At 37.9% G+C, this 15,561-nt stretch overlaps 2 non-coding genes across 2 annotated transcripts; one reads left to right on the top strand and one right to left on the bottom strand.

Moving 5' to 3' along the window:
* Nucleotides 1-3,535: 3,535 nt before the first annotated feature.
* Nucleotides 3,536-3,643, bottom strand: LOC148561666 (small nucleolar RNA R71). The gene has a single exon (XR_015888153.1). It is a non-coding gene; the product is annotated as a small nucleolar RNA R71 (small nucleolar RNA).
* Nucleotides 3,644-7,581: 3,938 nt separating this feature from the next.
* Nucleotides 7,582-7,689, top strand: LOC148561665 (small nucleolar RNA R71). The gene has a single exon (XR_015887227.1). It is a non-coding gene; the product is annotated as a small nucleolar RNA R71 (small nucleolar RNA).
* The last annotated feature ends 7,872 nt before the right edge of the window (nucleotides 7,690-15,561 follow it).

Genomic DNA, 15,561 nt, shown 5'->3' with positions numbered 1-15,561 from the left:
TATTTTCTGGCTGAAATTGAGGGACCTGAGCAAAAATCAGATTCAGAGGTTGAAGAAGGACTGCTGATGCTGTTGGATTCTGACCTCCCTGCACTCAAAGTTAATTTTCTGGAGCTACAGAAATCCAAATGGCGCGCTTCCAATTGTGTTGGAAAGTAGACATCCAGGGCTTTCCAAAAATATATAATAATTCATATTTTGAATAAGGATTGATGACGTAAACTGGCGTTCAACGCCAGTTCCATGCTGCAGTCTGGCGTCCAGCGCCAGAATGCAAAGTGGAGTTCAACGCCAGAAACACGTTACAAACTGGCGTTCAACTCCAAGAATGACCTCTCCACGTGTAAACTTTAAGCTCAGCCCAAGCACACACCAAGTGGGCCCCAGAGGTGGATTTCTACATCATTTACTCAATTCTGTAAACCCTAGTAACTAGTTTAGTATAAATAGGAATTTTTACTATTGTATTTACATCTTATGATTTTTAGTTCAACTTTTGATCATATTGATCACGTTTGGGGGCTGGCCATTCGGCCATGCCTAAACCTTCATCACTTATGTATTTTCAACGGTAGAGTTTCTGCACTCCATAGATTAAGGTGTGGAGCTCTGCTGTTCCTCATGATTTAATGCAAAGTACTACTGTTTTTCTATTCAATTCAACTTATTCCGCTTCTAAGATATCCATTCGCACCCAAGAACATGATGAATGTGATGATTATGTGATGCTCATCATCATTCTCACTTATGAACGCGTGCCTGACAAACACTTCCGTTCTACATGCAAACAAGCTAGAATGAATATCTCTTAGATATCTAATACAGAGGACCGAGTCCGAGATATTAGAATCTTCGTGGTATAAGTTAGAACCCATGGATGGCCATTCCTGAGATCCGGAAAGTCTAAACCTTATCTGTGGTATTCCGAGTAGGATCTGGGAAGGGATGGCTGTGACGAACTTCAAACTCACGAGTGCTGGGCGTAGTGACAGACGCAAAAGGATAGTAAATCCTATTCCAGTATGATCGAGAACCGACAGATGATTAGCCATGCAGTGACAGCGCATTGGACCATTTTCACAGGAGGATGGGATGTAGCCATTGACAACGGTGATGCCCTACATAAAGCTTGCCATGGAAAGGAGTAGGATTGATTGGATGAAGACAGCAGGAAAGTAGAGATCAGAGGAACGAAAGCATTTCTTTACGCTTATCTGAAATTCTCACCAATGATTTACATAAGTATTTCTATCTTTATTTTCTGTTTATTTATTATTATCATTCGAAAACTCCATAACCATTTGATATCCTCCTGACTGAGATTTACAAGATGACCATAGCTTGCTTCATACCAACAATCTCCGTGGGATCGACCCTTACTCACGTAAGGTTTTATTACTTGGACGACCCAGTGCACTTGCTGGTTAGTTGTATCGAAGTTGTGAATGAAAAACGATTTATTAAGACGTGCGTACTGAGTTTTTGGCGCCGTTGCCTGAGATCACAATTTCGTACACCAAGTTTTTGGCGCCGTTGCAGGGGATTGTTCGAGTTTGGACAACTGACGGTTCATCTTGTTGCTCAGATTAGATAATTTTCTTTTTGTTTTATTTTCAAAAAAAATTTGTTTTCAAAAATCTTTCAAAAAAATAAAAATAAAAATATACAAAAATCCAAAAAAAAATTAATAAAATCATAAAATCATAAATATTTTTTGTTTCTTGTTTGAGTCTAGAGTCAATTTTTAAGTTTGGTGTCAATTGTATTTTTTCTAAAAAAATTTATGCATTTTTCGAAAATTCATGCATTCATAGTGTTCTTCATGATCTTCAAGTTATTCTTGGTAAGTCTTCTTGTTTGATCTTCATATTTTCTTATTTTGTGTCTTTTCTTGTTTTTCATATGCATTTTTAATTTTTTAGTTTCTGAAGTTTGAAAATTTCTAAGTTTGGTGTCTTGCATGTTCTTCTTTCATTAAAAATTTTCAAAAATAAGTCTTGATGTTCATCTTGATCTTCAAAGTGTTCTTGGTGTTCATCTTGACATTCATAGCGTTCTTGCATGCATTGTGTGTTTTGATTCATAATTTTTATGTTATGAGTCTTTTTCATGTTTTTCTCTTTCTTCATTAAAAATTCAAAAATCAAAAAAATATCTTTTCCTTATTTTACACAAAATTTTTGAAAATATGATTTGATTTAGTCAAAAAGTTTTTAAATTTAATTGTTTCTTATGAATCAAATCAAATTTTCAATTTAAAAATCTTATCTTTTCAAATTTTTTTTCAAAAATCAAATCTTTTTCAAAATTTCTTTCTAATATTTTCGAAAATTTTTCAAATTAATTTTCAAAAATCTTTTTCTTAATTTTAGTTCATGATTTTTGAATTAGTTACTAACATTTAATGTGATTGATTCAAAAATATTAAGTTGTTACTTGCCTAGTAAGAAAGGTTCAATCTTTAAACTCTAGAATCATATCTTTTTAGTTTCTTGTTAGTCAAGTAATCAACTTTAGTTTTCAAAATCAAATCTTTTTAATTTTCTTTTCAAATCTTTTTCAAATTAAAATTTCAATCATATCTTTTTCAAAACTACCTAACTAATCCTCTCTCTTATTTTCGAAAATTCCCTCTCACTTTTTCAAAATTTCTTTTTAATTAATTAATTGTTTTCAATTTTAATTTGAATTATATATTTCCTTTAATTTTCGAAAATCATCAACTCCTTTTTAAAATTTATTTTCGAAATCTAACTTTCAAATTTAATTTTTATTTTAATTAAATTTTGAAATTCTCTTTCTCATCTCCTTCTATTTATTTATTCATCTACTAACATTTCTCTTCCATCCAAAAATTCGAACACCACCCCCCTCTCTGTGTTCGAGTTTTCCCTCTTCTCTTCTTTACATTACATTCTTTTCTTCTTCTACTCACACAAAGGAATCTCTATACTGTGACATAGAGGATTCCATATTTTCTTTGTTATTCCCTTCTTTGTCATATGAGCAGGAGCAAGGACAAGAACATTCTTGTTGAAGCAGATCCTGAACCTGAAAGGACTCTGAAAAGAAAACTAAGAGAAGTTAAAATACAACAATCCAAAGACAACCTTACAGGAATTTTTGAACAAGAAGAGGAGATGGCAGCTGAAAATAATAACAATACAAGGAAGATGCTTGGTGACTTTACTGCACTAAATTCCAATTTACATGGAAGAAGCATCTTCATCCCTACCATTGGAGCAAACAATTTTGAGCTTAAGCCTCAACTAGTTTCTCTGATGCAACAAAACTACAAGTTTTATGGACTTCCATCTGAAGATCCTTTTCAGTTCTTAACTGAATTCTTGCAGATATGTGATACTGTTAAAACTAATGGAGTAGATCCTGAAGTCTACAGGCTCATGCTTTTCCCTTTTGCTGTAAGAGACAGAGCTAGAATATGGTTGGACTCTCAACCCAAGGATAGCCTGAACTCTTGGGTTAAGCTGGTCACGGCTTTCTTAGCCAAGTTCTTTCCCCTCAAAAGCTCAGTAAGCTTAGAGTGGATGTTCAAACTTTCAGACAGAAAGAAGGTGAATCCCTCTATGAAGCTTGCGAGAGATATAAGCAACTGACCAAAAAGTGTCCTTCTGACATGCTTTCAGAATGGACCATCCTGGATATATTCTATGATGGTCTGTCTGAATTAGCTAAGATGTCATTGGATACTTCTGCAGGTGGATCCATTCACCTAAAGAAAACGACTGCAGAAGCTCAAGAACTTATTGACATGGTTGCTAACAACCAGTTTATGTACACTTCTGAGAGGAATCCTGTGAGTAATGGGACGCCTCAGAAGAAGGGAGTTCTTGAAATTGATACTCTGAATGCCATATTGGCTCAGAATAAACTATTGACTCAGCAAGTCAATATGATTTCTCAGAGTCTGAATGGAATGCAAGCTGCATCCAACAGTACTCAAGAGGCATCTTCTGAAGAAGAAGCTTATGATCCTGAGAACCCTGCAATAGCAGAGGTGAATTACATGGGTGAACCTTATGGAAACACCTATAATCCCTCATGGAGAAATCATCCAAATCTCTCATGGAAGGATCAACAAAAGCCTCAACAAGGCTTTAATAATGGTGGAAGAAACAGGTTTAGCAATAGCAAGCCTTTTCCATCATCTTCTCAACAACAGACAGAGAACTCTGAACAAAATACCTCTAATTTATCAAACTTAGTCTCTGATCTGTCCAAGGCTACTCTAAGTTTCATGAGTGAAACAAGGTCTTCCATAAGAAATTTGGAGGCACAAGTAGGCCAGGTGAGTAAGAAAATCACTGAAACACCTCCTAGTACTCTCCCAAGCAATACAGAAGAGAATCCAAAGAGAGAGTGCAAGGCCATTGATATATCAATCATGGCCGAACCCACAAGGGAGGGAGAGGGCGTAAATCCCAGTGAGGAAGACCTCCTGGGACATCCAGTGATCAACAAGGAGTTTCCCTCTAAGGAACCAAAGGAATCTGAGGCTCATCTAGAGACCATAGAGATTCTATTAAACCTCCTTATGCCCTTCATGAGCTCTGATGAGTATTCTTCTTCTGAAGAGAATGAGGATGTTACTGAAGAGCAAGTTGCCAAACTATTTGGTAATGAGACTTAGGAAGATGAACCTCTCTTGCTCATCAACGAACTGAGTGATCTGGATCAACTGACATTACCTCAAAAGAAACAGGATCCTGGAAAATTCCTAATACCTTGTACCATAGGCACCATGACCTTTGAGAAGGCTCTATGTGACCTGGGGTCAGGAATAAACCTCATGCCACTCTCTCTAATGGAGAAATTGAGAATCTTTGAGGTACAGGCTGCCCATTTCTCATTAGAGATGGCAGACAAATCCATGAAACAGGCTTATGGACAAGTAGAGGACATGTTAGTAAAGGTTGAAGGCCTTTACATCCCTGCTGATTTCATAATCCTAGACACTGGAAAGGATGATGATGAATGCATCATCCTTGGAAGACCTTTCCTAGCCACAGCAAGAGCTGTGATTGATGTGGACAAAGGAGAGTTGGTCCTTCAACTGAATGAGGACAACCTTGTGTTTAAAACTCAAGGATCTCCTTCTGTAACCATGGAGAGAAAGCATGAGAAGCTTCTTTCAGTACAGAGTCAAATAAAGCCCCCACAGTCAAACTCTAAGTTTGGTGTTGGGAGGACTCAACCAAACTCTAAGTTTGGTGTTGAACTCCCATACCCAAACTCTAAGTTTGGTGTTGGGAAGTCTCAACAATGCTCTTAGCATCTGTGAGGCTCCATGAGAGCTCACTGTCAAGCTATTGACATTAAAGAAGCGCTTGTTGGGAGGCAACCCAATTTTTATTTATCTAATTTTATTTTCATTCTTATTGTTCTTTCATGTTTTATTAGGTTCATGATCATGTGGAGTCACAAAATAAATAGAAAAATTAAAAACAGAATCAAAAACAGCAGAAGAAAAATCACACCTGGGAGTCACAAAATAAATAGAAAAATCAAAAACAAAATATTTCTGGCGTTGAACGCCAGCCAGATGCTTGTTTCTGGCGTTCAGCGCCAGCTCTTCTTCACTGTGCATTTCTGGCGTCTGAACGCCAGGATGCTGCTTGTTTCTGGCGTTCAACGCCAGAAACATGCTCTGTTCTGGCGTTGAACGAAAGGAAACAGATGCTCCTTACTAGCGTTTAAACGCCAGTGAGATCCTCCTCCTGGGTGTGATTTTTCTTCTGCTGTTTATGATTTCGTTTTCAATTTTTATATTTATTTTGTGACTCCACACGATCATAAACCTAATAAAACATGAAAAACAATAAAAATAAAATTAGATAAATAAAAATTGGGTTGCCTCCCAACAAGCGCTTCTTTAATGTCAATAGCTTGACAGTGGGCTCTCATGGAGCCTCACAGATGTTCAAAGCATTGTTGAGACTCCCCAACACCAAACTTAGCGTTTGGATATGGGAGTTCAACACCAAACTTAGAGTTTGACTGTGGGGGCTCTAGTTGACTCTGTTTTGAGAGAAGCTTACTGTGCCTCTTTTCCATGTTTACAGAAGGATGTCCTTGAGTTTTAAACTCAAGGGAGTCCTCATTCAATTGAAGGACTAATTCACCTCTGTCAACATCAATTATAGCTCTTGTTGTGGCTAGGAAGGGTCTTCCAAGGATGATAGATTCATCCTCATCCTTCCCAGTATATAGGACTATGAAATCAGCAGGGATGTAAAGGCCTTCAACCTTTACTAACACGTCCTCTACTTGTCCATAAGCCTGTTTTCTTGAATTATCTGCCATCTCTAATGAGATTTTAGTAGCTTGCACCCCAAAGATTCCCAGTTTCTCTATTACAGAGAGGGGCATGAGATTTATCCCTGAACCAAGGTCACAAAGAGCCTTTTCAAAGATCATGGTGCCTATGGTACAAGGTATTAGGAACTTTCCAGGATCCTGTTTCTTCTGAGGCAATGTCAGTTGATCCAGATCACTCAGTTCATTGGTGAACAAGGGAGGTTCATCTTCCCAAGTCTCAATACCAAATAATTTGGCATTTAGCTTCATGATTGCACCAAGGTACTTGGTAACTTGCTCCTCAGTAACATCCTCATTCTCTTCAGAAGAGGAATACTCATGAATGGCATAAGGAGGTTTAATGGAATCTCTATGGTCTCTAATTGAGTCTCAGATTTCTTTGTTTCCTCAGGGGGGAAATTCCTTATTGATCACTGGACGTCCCAGGAGGTCTTCTTCCTTGGGATTCACGTCCTCCCCTTCCTCTTTGGATTCGGCCATGATGGTTATATCAATGGCCTTGCACTCTCCTTTTGGATTTTCTTTTGTATTGCTTAGGAGAGTACTAGGAGGGATTTCAGTGACTCTTTTACTCAGCTGGCCCACTTGTGCCTCCAAATTTCTAATGGAGGACCTTGTTTCATTCATGAAACTTACAATGGCCTTAGATAGATCAGAGACTAAGTTTGCTAAATTAGAGGTATTTTGTTCAGAGTTCCCTGTCTGTTGCTGAGTGGATGATGGAAAAGGCTTGCTATTGCTAAACCTGTTTCTTCCACCATTATTAAAGCCTTGTTGAGGCTTTTGTTGATCCTTCCATGAGAGATTTGGGTGATTTCTCCATGAGGGATTATAGGTGTTTCCATATGGTTCACCTATGTAATTCAGCTCTGCTATTGCAGGGTTTTCAGGATCATAGGCCTCTTCTTCAGAAGGCGCCTCTTGAGTACTGTTGGATACAGCTTGTATTCCATTCAGATTCTGAGAGATCATATTGACTTGCTGAGTCAATATTTTGTTCTGAGCCAATATGGCATTCAGAGTATCAATTTCAAGAACTCCCTTCTTCTGAGGCGTCCCATTACTCACAGGGTTCCTCTCAGAAGTGTACATGAACTGGTTATTAGCAACCATGTCAATGAGTTCTTGAGCTTCTGCAGTCGTTTTCTTTAGGTGAATGGATCCACCTGCAGAAGTATCCAATGACATCTTTGATAGCTCAGATAAACCATCATAGAATATATCCAGGATGGTCCATTCTGAAAGCATGTCAGAAGGACACTTTTTGGTCAGTTGCTTGTATCTCTCCCAAGCTTCATAGAGGGATTCACCTTCTTTCTGTCTGAAGGTTTGAACATCCACTCTAAGCTTGCTCAGCTTTTGAGGAGGAAAAAACTTGGCTAAGAAAGCCATGACCAGCTTATCCCAAGAGTTCAGGCTATCTTTGGGTTGAGAGTCCAACCATATTCTAGCTCTGTCTCTCACAGCAAAAGGGAAAAGCATGAGCCTGTAGACTTCAGGATCTACTCCATTAGTCTTAACAGTATCACAGATCTGTAAGAATTTAGTTAAGAACTGAAAAGGATCTTCAGATGGAAGTCCATGAAACTTGCAGTTCTGCTGCATCAGAGAAACTAATTGAGGTTTCAGCTCAAAATTGTTTTCTCCAATGGTAGGGATGGAGATGCTTCTTCCATGAAAATTGGAATTAGGTGCAGTAAAGTCACCAAGCATCCTCCTTGCATTATTATTATTTTCGGCTGCCATCTCCTCTTCCTGTTCGAAAATTTCTGATAGGTGCTTGCTGGATTGTTGTAATTTAGCTTCTCTTAGTTTCCTCTTCAGAGTTCTTTCAGGTTCTGGATCTGCTTCAACAAGAATGTTCTTGTCCTTGCTCCTGCTCATATGAAAAAGAAGGGAATAGAAAAATAATAATAATAGGGATCTTTTTTGCCCAGGTATAGAGGTTCCCCTGTGTGAGTGGAAGAAGAAAAGAATGTAATGTAAAGAAGGGAAGAAGAGAAAATTCGAACACAGATAGAAGAGGGGGTTCGAATTTGGGTGAGATTAAGTGTTAGTAGATGAATAAATAAATAGAATGAGATGAGAGAGAAAGAGAATTTTCGAAAATTATTTTTGAAAAATGGTTAGTGATTTCCGAAAATTAAAAGACGAAATAAATTAAAATTCAATTTTGAAACAATTAGTTAATTAAAAAGAATTTTTGAAAAAGAGGGAGATATTTTCGAAAATTAGAGAGAGAGAGTTAGTTAGGTAGTTTTTAAAACGATAAGAAACAAACAAAAAGTTAGTTAGTTAGTTGGAACAAATTTTGAAAATCAATTTTGAAAAGATAAGAAGATAAGAAGTTAGAAAAGATATTTTAAAATCAAATTTTTGAAAAAGATAAGATAAAAAGATACTTTTGAAAAGATATGATTGAAGTTAGTTTTGAAAAAGATTTGATTTTTAAAATCACAATTAATGACTTGATTCACAAGAAATCACAAAATATGATTCTAGAACTTAAAGTTTGAATCTTTCTTAACAAGTAAGTAACAAACTTGAAATTTTTGAATCAAAACATTAATTGATGATGTTATTTTCGAAAATATGATGTAAAATTAAGAAAAAGATTTTTGAAAAATATTTTTAGAATTTTTGAAAATAAATAAGAAAAATGAAAAAGATTTGATTTTTGAAAAAGATTTTGAAAAAGATAAGATTTTTAAATTGAAAATTTGATTTGACCCATAAAAAAAAACAACTAGATTTTAAAATTTTTTGAAAAAGTCAAATCTAATTTTCGGAATTTATGAGAGAAAAAAGGAAAGATATTTTTTTGATTTTTGAATTTTTAATGATGAGAGAGAAAAACATGAAATGATGCAATGCATGAAAATTTTGGATCAAAACAATGAATGCATGCAAGAATGCTATGAATGTCAAGATGAACACCAAGAACACTATGAAGATCATGATGAACGTCAAGAACATATTTTTGAAAATTTTTATATGCAAAGAAAATATGCATGACACCAAACTTAGAAATCTTTAATGCTTAGGCACTAAGAATTCAAGAATGCATATGAAAAACACCATACAACACAAAACAAGAAAACATCAAGATCAAACAAGAAGACTTACCAAGAACAACTTGAAGATCATGAAGAACACTATGAATGCATGAATTTTTTCGAAAATTTTATGCAAACTTTAAAACATGCAATTGGCACCAAACTTAAAAATTGACTCAAGACTCAAACAAGAAACATGAAATATTTTTTTGATTTTTATGATTTTATGATTTTTTTTGGATTTTTCGAAAATTAATGTAAAAAAGAAAAATAAGGATTCCAAAATTTTTAATATGAATTCCATGAATCTTGTACTCTTAGTCTAAAGCTCCAATCTGAGGGTTAGGCATGGCTTAATAGCCAGCCAAGTTTTAGCATGTAACATCAGAATATACTGCTCATTACTTATCAAATTAACTTGCCTCTATGATGATGGTTTGGAAGCCTCAGTCCAAAAGAATTTAGACATGGCTTTACAGCCAGCCAGGCTTCACATGCTTCATGAAACTCTAGAATTCATTCTTAAAAATTCTGAAGAAAAATATATTTTTGAAAAGATTTATTTATTTTTTTTTTCGAAAACAAATGAAAAATTTTTAAAAGGTTTTTGAAAAATTTTTGAAAATAAAACAAAAAGAAATTTACCTAATCTGAGCAACAAGATGAACCGTCAGTTGTTCAAACTCGAACAATCCCCGGCAACGGCGCCAAAAACTTGGTGCACGAAATTGTGATCTCAGGCAACGGCGCCAAAAACTCTGTACGCACGTCTTAATAAATCGTTTTTCATTCACAACTTCGATACAACTAACCAGCAAGTGCACTGGGTCGTCCAAGTAATAAACCTTATGTGAGTAAGGGTCGATCCCACGGAGATTGTCGGCCTGAAGCAAGCTATGGTCACCTTGTAAATCTCAGTCAGGCGGATATCAAATGGTTATGGAGTTTTCGAAAATACTAATAAATAAATAGAAAATAAAGATAGAAATACTTATGTATATCATTGGTGAGAATTTCAGATAAATGTTTGGAGATGCGTTCATTCCTCTGAACTTCTGCTTTCCTGCTGTCTTCATCCAATCAATCTTACTCCTTTCTATGGTTGGCTTTATGTAAGGACATCACCATTGTCAATGGCTACTTTTCATCCTCTCTGGAAAATGGTCCGATGCGCTGTCACTGCATGGCTAATCATCTGGAGGCATCATCATGGTCAATGGCTGCATCCTATCCTCTTGTGAAAATGGTCCAAATGCTCTGTCACAGCACGGCTAATCATCTAAGGTTTTCGATCATACTGGAATAGGATTCACCCTCCTTTTGCGTCTATCACTACGTCCATCACTCGCGAGTTTGAAGTTTGTCACAGTCATTCAATCACAGAATCCTACTCGGAATACTACAGAGAAGGTTTAGACTTTTCGGATTCTCATGAATGCCGCCATCAATCTAGCTTATACCACGAAGATTCTGATTAAGAGATCCAAGAGATAATCATTCAATCGAAGGTAGAACGGAAGTGGTTGTCAGGCACGCGTTCATAGGGAATGATGATGATTGTCACGTTCATCACATTCATGTTGAAGTGCGAATGAATATCTTAGAAGCGGAATAAGTTGAATTGAATAGAAAAACAGTAGTACTTTGTATTAATTCATGAGGAACAGCAGAGCTCCACACCTTAATCTATGGAGTGTAGAAACTCTACCATTAAAATTACATAAGTGATGAAGGTCCAGGCATGGCCGAATGGCCAGCCCCCAAACGTGATCACAAGATCAAAAATACAATCCAGGATGTCTAATACAATAGTAAAAAGTTCTATTTATAATAAACTAGCTACTAGGGTTTACAGAAGTAAGTAATTGATGCATAAATCCACTTCCGGGGCCCACTTGGTGTGTGCTTGGGCTGAGCTTGAATGTTACACGTGCAGAGGCTCTTTCTGGAGTTGAACGCCAGGTTGTAACATATTTCTGGCGTTCAACTCTGGTTTGTGACGTGTTTCTGGCGTTTAACTCCAGACAGCAGCGTAGAACTGGTGTTCAACGCCCTTTTACGTCATCTAAACTCGGCCAAAGTTTGGACTATTATATATTGATGGAAAGCCCTGGATGTCTACTTTCCAACGCAATTAGAAGCGCGCCATTTTGAGTTTTGTAGCTCCAGAAAATACACTTTGAGTGCAGGGAGGTCAGAATCCAACAGCATCAGCAGTCCTTCTTCAACCTCTGAATCTGATTTTTGCTCAAGTCCCTCAATTTCAGCCAGAAAATACCTGAAATCATAGAAAAACACACAAACTCATAGTAAAGTCCAAAAATGTGAATTTAACATAAAAACTAATGAAAACATCCCTAAAAGTAACTAGATCCTACTAAAAACATACTAAAAACAATGCCAAAATGCGTATAAATTATCCGCTCATCAATAAGCTTTCAGCCAACACTCCCGAACCAGTTGGTTCAAGGTGCTAGGTGTTGAAGCACCCCTAAGGACTTACTTCCTCAAGTCTCTCCCCCATACATATACACCACAGGCACATGGTTTGTTTATTTTCTTTCTTGAGACATTGGTGTCCAGCACCTCTTTGGGTTACTAAATGCTCTATAGTGAGGGTTACTCTTGATAGTGGACTTTCAGCTGATAATCACGAGTTAGTTAACCCAAGTTACCAAGTGATAAGGCACCCCTAAGAGCTTATTCATCCAAGTAAATCCCTCACACAGGAACACCACAGACACATGCTTCAAGATTAAAACCATTGGTGCCTAGCCTTATTGCTTACTCTTTTTCTTTTATTTTTCCACTTTCATTTTTCTTTTCCCCTTTTTCTTATTAGGATCTTGTTATTTAGCTAGTCTCATGGGGTGTGTTCAAAGCATAGTATTCATGACAGATAGTTGTCTTCCCACCTTGTGGTTGAACCAACTTAGCTAACTTATGATCACACCATAAACTCATGAACTTACTCCATAGTATGAACTCCACTCTGGTCTATCTTTTGTAAACACTCATTCTCTTTTTATTTGATTTAAAGGAACAAGCATACAAGTAAGCCTAGTGATGATGCAGTGACATAAAGACTAGCAAGCATGGACCTCTTCAACAAAAAACTTAAAAGACAAAATAAAAAAAGTTCAAACTAACATGGAAGCAAGTTCTATTTCATACAAGATCTTCCTTATTTAAAGCATAGAGAAAGATGGACCAAAGAAGGAACTCCACCACCTTTTACTCGTGTGGTTGCCCATGCTCTCTTCCTTGTTTGTTCTCTTTGTGTCCTCTTGCATTTCCTCGCATCCGTGCCAATCTTGCTTGCTTCCAATCCTCAAGTGCCTTCCTTACTGATTCATGACTCTCTTCCACCTTTTGTCTTTCTTCTCGTGCTAATTCATCCCTCATTTCTTCGTACCTTGTAATTCCTGGATGCAATATAGGTAGCTGTCCCACTAAGTAACCGAGCCTGGCTTGAGTGTTTATATGATGCCCAGTCTCGCTCAGGTAAACTCCTTCTGCGAATGCCCTTTTATTTGTCCAGTAGTTCTGCCTGTTCTATTTGTCTTCGATGCATCTCATGTATGTGTGCACCTTGATGTGCTTGGATGTTGATTAGCCTCTGGATGGATTGTTGTTGTTCATTTTGCCTTTGTTCCATCCTGTGGAATGTTTCACTCCATTGTTGTCCTTGACTCAGTTGTTGCTCCATCATTTGCTTTTGCCACTCCCCTTGTTGAGTCATCCATCTTGAGAGTGATTCCTCTTGCTGCCCCATCATCTATAGTTGAAGCTCTTTCTGTGCTCCTTGGCTTTCCAAATATTGTCGAGATAGGCCATCAATAGCTTTCTGCAGTTGGTGCATATCCAAGGTGACTAGTGCTTGCCCTTCTAAGACTTGTCCTTCTACTACTTGAGGGGCTGGCCTCTTCCTTTGCTTCCGTTGAGGCAGGAGGGATGCGGTAGCATGCATTCGTCGAGCGGTTATTGGAATGCCCTCTTTTATCCACACGGGGTCCTCATCTTCAAACACCACCCCAGCTTTCTTGCACAGTCGGTAAATAATGCTGGGGTAACCTAACGTTCCTCTTGAGTCGCTTTTCTCTGCCATTTTTCTAAAGCCTTCTGCTATGAGTTCATGAACCTTGATCTCTCCTCCTTTGAGTATACAGTGCACCATTGTGGCTCTCTTGAGATTCACCTCCGAGTTGTTCCCTGCTGGGAGGATGGACCTCCTTACAATTTCAAACCACCCTTTTGCTTCCGGGGTGAGATCTGCTCTCTTGATTAACCTTGGTCTCCTATCCGCATATCTTTCCGAGTCAGCTCCTGGTGCACAAATGTCTTGTACAATCTGGTCATGATTGGGGTTGTTGTCCATTCTTGAATGATAACTCTCTTCTTCAAACGGTATGGACCGTAGCTTTAATGCCCTCATGACACTCATGGGACCGAAATCCACAATCTTTCCTCTCACAAAGCTTGTATACGACTCGTCAGCCTTATCATATCGGACCGCATTTGCATAAAATTCTCTTACAAGATTTGCATTCACCTTAATGACCGGATCAGTGAGGAGCTCCCATCTTCTCTTTTCTACCTTCTTTGTGATTTCGGGGCACTCAGTTTTCTTAACTTGAAAACCCAGCTCATAAATGATCTCCTTATCCACCATCCACCCGTATTGCAATGCATGGTGCAAGCTTCTAAATCTCTTTTCATCATACGGGTGTTGCTCCATAGGTTCCTTTCCCTGCCTTCTTTTAGAGCTCAAAGATGCCATGAATGAGAGTTAATGTGTGAAGGTGGTAAGTGTGTGGAGACTTTTGGTTGTTTAGGGTTGATTGCAGTGAAGGAAATGAGGGAGAATGTGTCTAATGTGGTGTGAGGTGCTGGGTTTCAAAAGGAAGAGGTGTGAAGATTGGGCGTGGAGTGTGAAGGTGGGGTACGGAACAAAGGTCACTTATATAGAGGGGTTGTGAGTGAATGGAAAGTGTGGATTGACGGAGTGGTTGCTTGATGGATGGTTGGGGTTGTGCATGGAGAAAGGACAAGGATCATCACTTTATGAGGGTTATTGGTTCGGTCTTCAAGGGTCCCATTCTTTTCCATGTTGTATGGCAACATTTTCCAATGTGTTCCCTTTTGAGAACAAGTGTGTAGTCCCTCTTCATGAAGTGGCCGATCCTTCCTCATTTCATTGTCCAATCAATCCCTTTCAATTTTCCTTTTTCCCTATAAGAAAAATTAATATCATAAAAAAAATTAAACTTTACGGATAGTATAATAAAGACAAAAGATTAGATTGTTTATTCATGAACACCAACTAACTAACTAACTGTGCGTCCTTATATGCATATTCGTGGCACCCTAGGGTGACACCAAACTTAGTTTGGAGCACTGTGATGAAAAGTTTTGTTCAAAGCTCCAAGACTAGCATGCTCTGAGTTGCATCCATGCTTTCTTGGAATGCTTTGAACACCAAACTTGTTCTTCACTATATATTGCATAATAAGGATTTCACCAAGTGTTTGTCGAGTTTGGGTTGGAATTCATGAATATTGACTTATTTACTATTAAAAGCATATAAAACATGGGTTGCCTCCCATGAAGGGCTTCTTTAGCGTCACTAGCTTGACGTTTCTCCTTCATCAGGGAGGTTGATAATGCTTCAAGTCCTTCCCTCTTGCCTTGGACTTATATCCATTGATTGTATCAATGATCTCAACATGTTCCAAGGAGAGAACTCTGTTGATAGTGAAGACCTTAGGTAACTGAGATGGTACAGTAGGGAGATCAGGGGGGATATCTGGGAAGTAAGTTGAGATCACTTTATCCCCTGGAGAGAAGTCCTCGGTAGGGATCTTCTTGTTCCTCCACCTCCTTGGTACCTTCTTCTTTGTTCCTTTTGATGTTGCCTTGCTCTTTGTAACTTCTTCTTCTAAGGGAATTTTGTTGTTGTCTTCACATGTCTCTAGTGGTTTAGGTTCCTCCAGCTTTTCCTTGAGCTGTGACAACTACTTATTTCCTTGTTCATCAAACAAGGGCTTTCCCAGCTGGGCTGGTTGTCCTTCAGTGCTTGCTTCCTCTTTCAGTATCTCATTATGATCTTTGCTTGGTTCTTTGTTCTCTTGGTCTGCTTCTTGTGAGAGTTTGAAGACATTAAAGC

The sequence above is a fragment of the Arachis ipaensis genome, chromosome B6 (assembly GCF_059453495.1).
Source record: "Arachis ipaensis isolate K30076 ecotype BB chromosome B6, ASM5945349v1, whole genome shotgun sequence".
NCBI classification, from domain to species: Eukaryota; Viridiplantae; Streptophyta; class Magnoliopsida; order Fabales; family Fabaceae; genus Arachis; species Arachis ipaensis.
This window is presented reverse-complemented; position numbering and strand designations above follow the sequence as displayed.